The sequence below is a fragment of the Bacillus rossius genome, chromosome 3, assembly GCF_032445375.1.
Source record: "Bacillus rossius redtenbacheri isolate Brsri chromosome 3, Brsri_v3, whole genome shotgun sequence".
Classification (NCBI taxonomy): Eukaryota; Metazoa; Arthropoda; class Insecta; order Phasmatodea; family Bacillidae; genus Bacillus; species Bacillus rossius.
Genome location: NC_086332.1, coordinates 9,669,988 through 9,677,644, shown reverse-complemented (window position 1 = coordinate 9,677,644; position 7,657 = coordinate 9,669,988). Strand labels below are relative to the sequence as shown.

The 7,657-nt window shown below is 37.5% G+C and overlaps 1 long non-coding RNA gene across 1 annotated transcript; it reads left to right on the top strand.

Moving 5' to 3' along the window:
• Window positions 1–436: 436 nt before the first annotated feature.
• On the top strand, window positions 437–6,971 carry LOC134530191 (uncharacterized). The gene is made up of 4 exons (XR_010074789.1): window positions 437–554; window positions 3,045–3,145; window positions 4,254–4,352; window positions 5,779–6,971. It is a non-coding gene; the product is annotated as an uncharacterized LOC134530191 (long non-coding RNA).
• The last annotated feature ends 686 nt before the right edge of the window (window positions 6,972–7,657 follow it).

The window sequence follows — 7,657 nt, the reverse complement described above, 5'->3', positions numbered from 1 at the left end:
CACAACGCCGAAATACCACAACGCCGAACGTACAATAACGCCGAATACCATAACGCCGAATACCAAATTGACCGCAACGCCGACAGCTAGAAAACTGCTGTGTACCACAACGCCGAATTACAGTAATGCCGAAAAATGTTGCTGCGGGAAGGGGGGGGGGGGGGGCCACAGGAGCAAAATGAAAAACAACTGAATGAATTTGTGTACCTAACCTAACCTAGGCTAGCCTAACCTAGCCGGACCTAACCTAACCTTACCTAACCTAACCTTTGTGGCAGTCCTGCAATGACATTATTCGGCGTTAATGTATTTCGGCGTTGTGGTGCGTCGCCGCTGCAGCCGCTGCAGAGTCCCCGGCCCGGGCCCCTCGGCACACGTGACCTGGCGGCCCCCCCTCCACCAGGCGCGGGGGCGCTGCTATATACCGCGGGCACCTGGCCTCGCCTCGCTAGTCCGTCTCCAGCCCCGCCGCCCAGCGTCCAGCTCCAGCCCGCGACCCTCGTCCATGTGTTAATGTGTCCGCCTTGCCGAGCCAAGAGTCTGCCGGCCGTCAGGTAACTACTCTCCTCCTCCTCCTCCTCCTCTTCTTCTACTTCTTCTTCACAGACGTGCGGCTGCTCGGCGAACCCACACTTCCACAAACTGACTTGATGTAAGCTTTTGCACACACGCCATTGCTGAGCACTTTTTCTGTACAAGAAAACTAAAAAATACCCAAAAGACAAAAAAAAAACAACACAAATTAAGCAAGTCAACAGTCAATTTTTTTGCTTAATTTGTGTTTTTTTTGTCTTTTGGGTATTTTTTTTAGTTTTCTTCTACAGAAAAAAAAGTGCTCAGCAATGGCGTGTGTCCAAAAGCTTACATCAAGTCATGCACTCCCATTGCAAAAATCTTTCAAAGATAACACTACACAAAGTGTTTTCGGCACACACCCGAATGTACGTTCATGTAACTTGGGGTTTTCATTTGATGCGTCCCTACTGTGCTTTGCAAACAGCTTGCTACAGTAATGACCTTGAAAATCAGATAATGTGACGGCTTTTCCCCCTCTCTCTCTCTGTTTACCTAAATTTAAAACATCAAGGTTTCAATTTTAAATTCCATTTATCAAATAGGTATATATTTTACTTGGTTGGATGTTTTATGTTGAATAAGTAATTGTGAAGGGGGAAAAAAAACTTTTCAAAAATAAAATATTCAAAAATGTTAGTATGTTACCATTTTATGGTTACGTGTAAATATTAAACTTATGTGATATCGTGAGACTAAAAGTCTTTGTGAGTAGTAGGCTTCCCCTGATGCACACCATACCACTAACAGCCAACCTTGTGACTAACAATGTACTTAAATATTAGTTCAATTTAAAAATAATAATAATCTAAGATTATTTTCTTGAAAAGGGGTAGTTGCGGGAGATGAATAATGTGGGTATTTTTCCTTCCAGGATTGAAATATTTCCAATGTCAATTTTGTTCATCATAACAATAAGTAAATATGTTGTATAAGTTATATCCATAACATAAATTGATACAAATTCAATAGTGATTATATAATTTCAGACATTTAGTTCCCACAAGTAAAAATTCGTTAATATTATTTACTAAAAGTCTCTCCCAGGGTATAACAAGGATGATGGGGAGGGAGATGAGGGGAGAATTGGAATGCAGATGGTACAGTTGTAACACAGGTTAAATAATTTACACATGTTGACGAGAAAGACTGTTAAAAGTCAATTCCAAAATGTTCAGATAAGCTGTGTCATGAATTGTCGTTAAGAACCAACTATTTGGCGAGGTCCCGTTGTGTCGTCATAAAGCATTTCCATCACTGAGACAACCACATTACATTTATTAGGTGACTGTTAAAGCAGGTAGCACTATCCCATCATTCGAAATTAGAATAAACAACCTTAATACGTAATAGTGATATTCAATGCATGCTTATATTACTAGTAATGTATTCTAACGTTGGCTTTTCAATACTTATGCTCTACAAATAAAGAGTTTTTAAATGTGAGTTTGTTCTCTCCGAACCTCAAAAGTCGCGCCATCCAATGATTTCCGCTGATTAATGCGGTAAAATCGTGGCTTTAAACTTGGTGGTTGTGCATGGTCTGTGCCTGTATAATTAGGCATCAAGTTATGTTGCCATCGCAAGTGCGTTAAATGTATTGAAGAGAGTTAATATTAGACCTTTGAATGAGTTATCGCAATGGTAATGGTTGTGTTTAGATACACACCATTTACCCTAGCCTCATTGTTGTGTAAAGCTACCAAGGGCACTTCATATGAATTTTACGCCTCTTGATAATTGAATGATTAGATTTTGTGAACAATAAAATGCAGCCAAAACTAGGTCTATACACCACAAGGTGCAATAAGGTCTTCAGAGACGTACATACACACATAATCTCCAATCGGGGATATTGGGAAAGCTATTGGCCACTGTGCATTGAAGGCTATCATAGAAAAACCATGGAAAATCAAAATCTGGATTGCCGGACTGGAATTCTAACCCCGACCCTCAGGAATTCGAGTCCAACCTTGCTCAGTTCTTATGAGAAAGATTTATTACAGTTTCCCTTGTACAGTATTCACAGTTTGTGAACTTGGTGTGTGACTGCATTTTTAGTTCTTAGGCCATCCTCGGTCATTGCAAGCCCAGCTTAATAATTCTAGGCTAGCAGGAAAAAAAAAGAGCATAACAGCATAAGTCAGGTTTTGACGTTGATTACTACTTTTCCCAATGGGGGTTGAAAAATTATGATATATCGTACAAACGGTTTACTGCTGCTGTGTGCTACTGAGATCATACGAGCAAACTCTTCATGTTAGCAAATGGTTGACGTAATACCATTCGGTCAATTTTGTGACTATACTCCTTTTACCCAACAGCCTAGAATTATGAGCTGGATTCCTCAACTGAGAGAAAACACTTTTAGCTTCAAGTAGTTTTCGATAACGTTGTTCTAGTGGAATCAGGTACAGAGCTTTGTTCAGTCACGGCTTCGAACTGACACGGAGGTGTGACTATTGTTGCAGGCTATACAGGAACCTGTGCACCAGCAAAGGAAGCAGGTTGGGTAACTCTGGCAATCCGCTAGAACTGCAGGTGCTCACCCAGCTCCATCACGTGCCATAGAGTAAGTAGTCACGTTCTCTTCCCTGCTCTGAGTATCAAAGATATTTGATAATACTGCTAACAAAGCTGCAATTGCCATGTAAAGTCCAGCAAAATCCTATTGTTTGTGCTACTATGTATATCACAAACTTCTAACCCGTATAATGGGATGACGGAAAAAAGTGGAAATTTTAACAGATTTAATGAATGGCTGGTTTATTTACTTATACATGAAACTGGAAAATAATATTTCAATAAAATCGTACATTTCAAGGCGTCCGTAGTGCCACAATTCAAAGGGTTATGCACATTTCTGGTAAGATTATGGTGTGACCTCAAACCAATAAATTACTGACTTACGTGGTCACAAATTTGAGTCATGATGGTAATTTGGAATCAAACATGTCACCCACCCACATTTAAATCTTTGAGTGTTTATTGTAAATTAAAGTCTCCATAAACATTTTAAGAACAAAAAATTGCTTATGTATTATTTAATTTTAAATAAAAATAATAAAAACAGAACCAATGTATCCGAGCATTGTTTCACATGTGAAGTCTCATCGCTGGCCTAGTACACTTCGCGATGGTCCAGTACCCACTCTTAAAGTACCAACATCGATGGCAAAAACAAAAGAACATGAATGGAGCAATAATCCTCACAATCAAAATTTTTTCTCTAGCGTTAAGCATATGAGAGAACAATTTTAATGACAAGGTAAATTAAACGTGCTAATACAATTTTCCGACAGGCACTACTTAAAGTATGTTTATGTATTTTGCAACCACAGTTAACCAATTACGGGGCAATCTCTGATTCAGTTATAAGCCTCAAACTGTAAAGGAATTTGGTTGATTCTTTGCTTCTTGTTTTTGAAGCATCGCTTGGTTCAAGGCTGCGAGCTCTGTCAAGTGGACGCACGACTCAATATGCTTGCCACAAAATGTTTCAACATCAAGTTACAATGAAAAGCTTAGCATGATTAACTTTATTAACTTCCAGTGTGAATGTGAAGGAGATAACAGCTGAACCCATTAGCAGAAGGTTGATTGAATGTTGATGGAACAGAAAAATAGAATAAAATACTGTTAACTTGTTATTTTTATTTTGTACTTATTTTTGTTTTCAGGTGGTGTTAGGGCCATAACGAGATTGACCTCTTGTGTACCATGGTTCAAGGAGAGAAGAGTTGTGTAGGCTCGACCATCATGCCGCCAGAGAACATCAGGTACTTGTCGCAAATTCTGTCTTTATTTGATGCTCAAAGTAAAGTTTAATGTAACAAAACCCAGAGAGGGTTAGTTGCATGGGTGAAACGAACCATCTAAAATTTTGTACAAGGTTCAGTCTTAAAAGAAAATGTTTTTTGTAAATAGCATATCAGACTAAATGAACATACATTAATGATATTTTAGCAAATAATTTAATTTCATCTTTATTGATTTTTATTATCTGAAATTTGCAATATGAATGTTTTATTGAGCTGCTTCCTGCGTTCTTTGAAAACACCTTTATAGTACAGTGTTTCCTGTATCCTTGCCAGTTACATTACACATTTTTCAGGTACATTCTCATAATGAATTTCACAGAAAACCAACGCTCATCTGTATTGTTCTATGTATAGAACAGGTTATTTGAACTTGTTTGGATACCGATTTCCTGTATATTGAAAGAACTTTCACTTTACGTATTAGGTTTTTATTTCCGATGCGATAAGCTTCAAGGACTCAGACAGAATTGTAATGAAAACTGAAATAAACGAAAGGAAGCAAAACAATAATGTAAAGACCCTCCCCCCTTTTTTTTAGTTTTGGCTCTCATGGTTAAATATAAGTTTGCTAGTATTTTAGGATACTTTCGATTATTTAACAGTGCTATCAAATACATAAAATGTTGAAGGAAAGTAATTTCACTTTTCATAATGTTCGTGTGTTGGTAGCTCGTTAAAATGTAGGCAAATATCGTAGTAGGACAATATTGGAAAGTCATTGAAAACCCGTGAGACAAGTGATGACAGCGTTCCTGGCGGCATGAGCTGTACTTAGCGTTGTAAACTGTTTTTAGTACGAAATTTTAGAGGTTTTATTTCAATTTCATTGCTATCTAATGCGTAAATGAGTTGTAAACAAATAATTCGTTCTTTTTGGCTTCTACTACAATATTTGGTGAAGTGTAGGCTTCCCGAATTCCAACTGACAATCCATAGAGGCCGCACTGGGTAGAAGCATATGTTAAACAAATTTAAATTTGGCACGCATGCTTACAGCTCACGCCACTAGGATCTCTGTAATAATGTCTCTCGTGCCTCGCCCATGTTAATGGGCCTGAATATCCTATATTGTCTCCTACAATATTTGACGTAAGTGACCATGAAATTTGCTGTTCCATCTTTTGCGCTTTGTGGTAACACTTATTCAAATGAAGAATAAAATATAAAGATCATTTATTACGAACTAAAGTGAACTTACTTTGAAAATGGCTCACATAAAATTTAAAATAGTAGTCATTTAATTTCAAAGTCTGATAATATTTGAGAAATTTTGATTTCAAAGTCTGAAAATATTTGAGAAATTTTGATTTCATTGTGTTGACTGTCATTCGTGTAAATAGCCTAAGTGGCCCTACTAAGAAGGTTGCATTTCCCGTTGTCGCAGGAAAGCCAGTTACGAGGTCACCGTGAAGAAGACAATGGGAACATCGGAGCCCAAAACGGAGCAGAACAAGAAGTACGGGGCGTGGGGGCCCGTGTACCAGAGCAGGCAGAAGTTCCTGGAAATGCACATCTGCTAGCCACATCTCTGTGCGTGTGGTGATGATACGAACATTCCAGCGTGGCAACACTCAACCACCATCACATGCCGATGAGAACATTCCATTTGGCGAAATGAACTTCTGCAGTTGCGAAGCAGTACAAATTAATTTTTCCTAGTTCCATGAAAGCATATATATCTTTAGATGCCCCATATGATTAAATCGTACAGTGCGTGTGCGTTGCTGTCAAATGTCAGCATGGATAAATTAACATCAACGTGAATGAATGTACTCTATGCAAGGTCATAAAGTGACGTGTCAAATGTAATAATTGTTGCATTTTCCACACTTCCTAACCCAATATTTCTGATTTCTTCTTCTTGCTTAGTGCTAGAAATAATAACCTCAACGGATATCTTAGTAATATGTCCTTTGGACATATTTAGTTATTCTGCGTCTAAAATGGCACATTAAAAAAATTAGCCAACTGAAGGATTTTCTAACAGCAAACAGTAACAATTTACAAGTCTAAAATGGTACATCTGCTTCATGACCATGCCCTTTGAAGTCCACAAATCCCAGGCTTCAGACCGGAGTCGATGGGTAGGACTTTAAGGTATGTAAATTCTCGAAGGAAATTTTTTCACGATTGTACCTTAAGAACCGACCAACTCCAGGAGGATATACGAAAGTATTCTCAGATGCATACCTTATCAGCCGTAACCTGTAGGTCTACTTGTGTGTGATATTTTTAACACACGCTAAACTGTTATTTCTGTACTGAGCAAGTGCTGAACTCCATTTTAAAATAGAAAATACATAATCTGCAAAAACACTTGTGGCATCATGCAAAAACCACTCTTTGTGTGTGGTGTATCACCGTGCAGATATTTTTATTATCGTAAGGCACTTCTATGTGAATCTAACTTCCAAGTACCCCAAACAAAAAAAAATGTTATCAGTTGGCACCAACATTATGTACACGTGAAACACGTCTTCTTTGAGTTAGTTATTCAAAATTTTATTCTGAGAAGACACTCTGTTTGACATCGCCAAAGAGGGCGACTAGACCAAGAATTCATGCTTTAATTTTAGTTCTACACAAATATATATATATATATATATATATATATATATATATATATATATATATATATATATATATATATATATATATAGAAACTTTCTATGGAAAACATGAAACGTTAACAATTACAATAAAAAAAATGGAACCAAAAACTATCTCTCCTGTGCCTAGTTATTGTGAATTAGCAAGTATTAAGCCACGGCTTCAGTACAGATTATATATATATATATATTTATTTGGATTGAAATAGCATAGGATCTAGCTTGGGTACTAATTTATAATAATGGCAGGTTTTTGTTGTAGTCACGAAGATATCCGCTATTTTCTCTAGGGGTTTCAGTATATAATCTTATTGGTAAAAATCAGGACTATAATGAGGTATAATTACATGGGAATGTATAATTTATGCTACATTATACCAGATATAATGATAAAACGTTAAAGATTGAACTGATAGCCAAATAATCCCCTTTGAAATAAAAGTACAGCATGTCAATAAAACAATGTCCCAGTTGTAAAATTTAATAACATCAACTGCAAGCATTGTAGTGTGTTGGTTCAAGGTCAATCAAAAAGTAAAACAGTTTTAGATGAGCGCATGCGCGAGTGCTGCTTTGTTAGTTTCTCGCGTGCAGCGCGGGGGGAATGGCTCTTCCTCCAATTAGTAGAGGATTAGCTTGCAAACTTTATTTGGC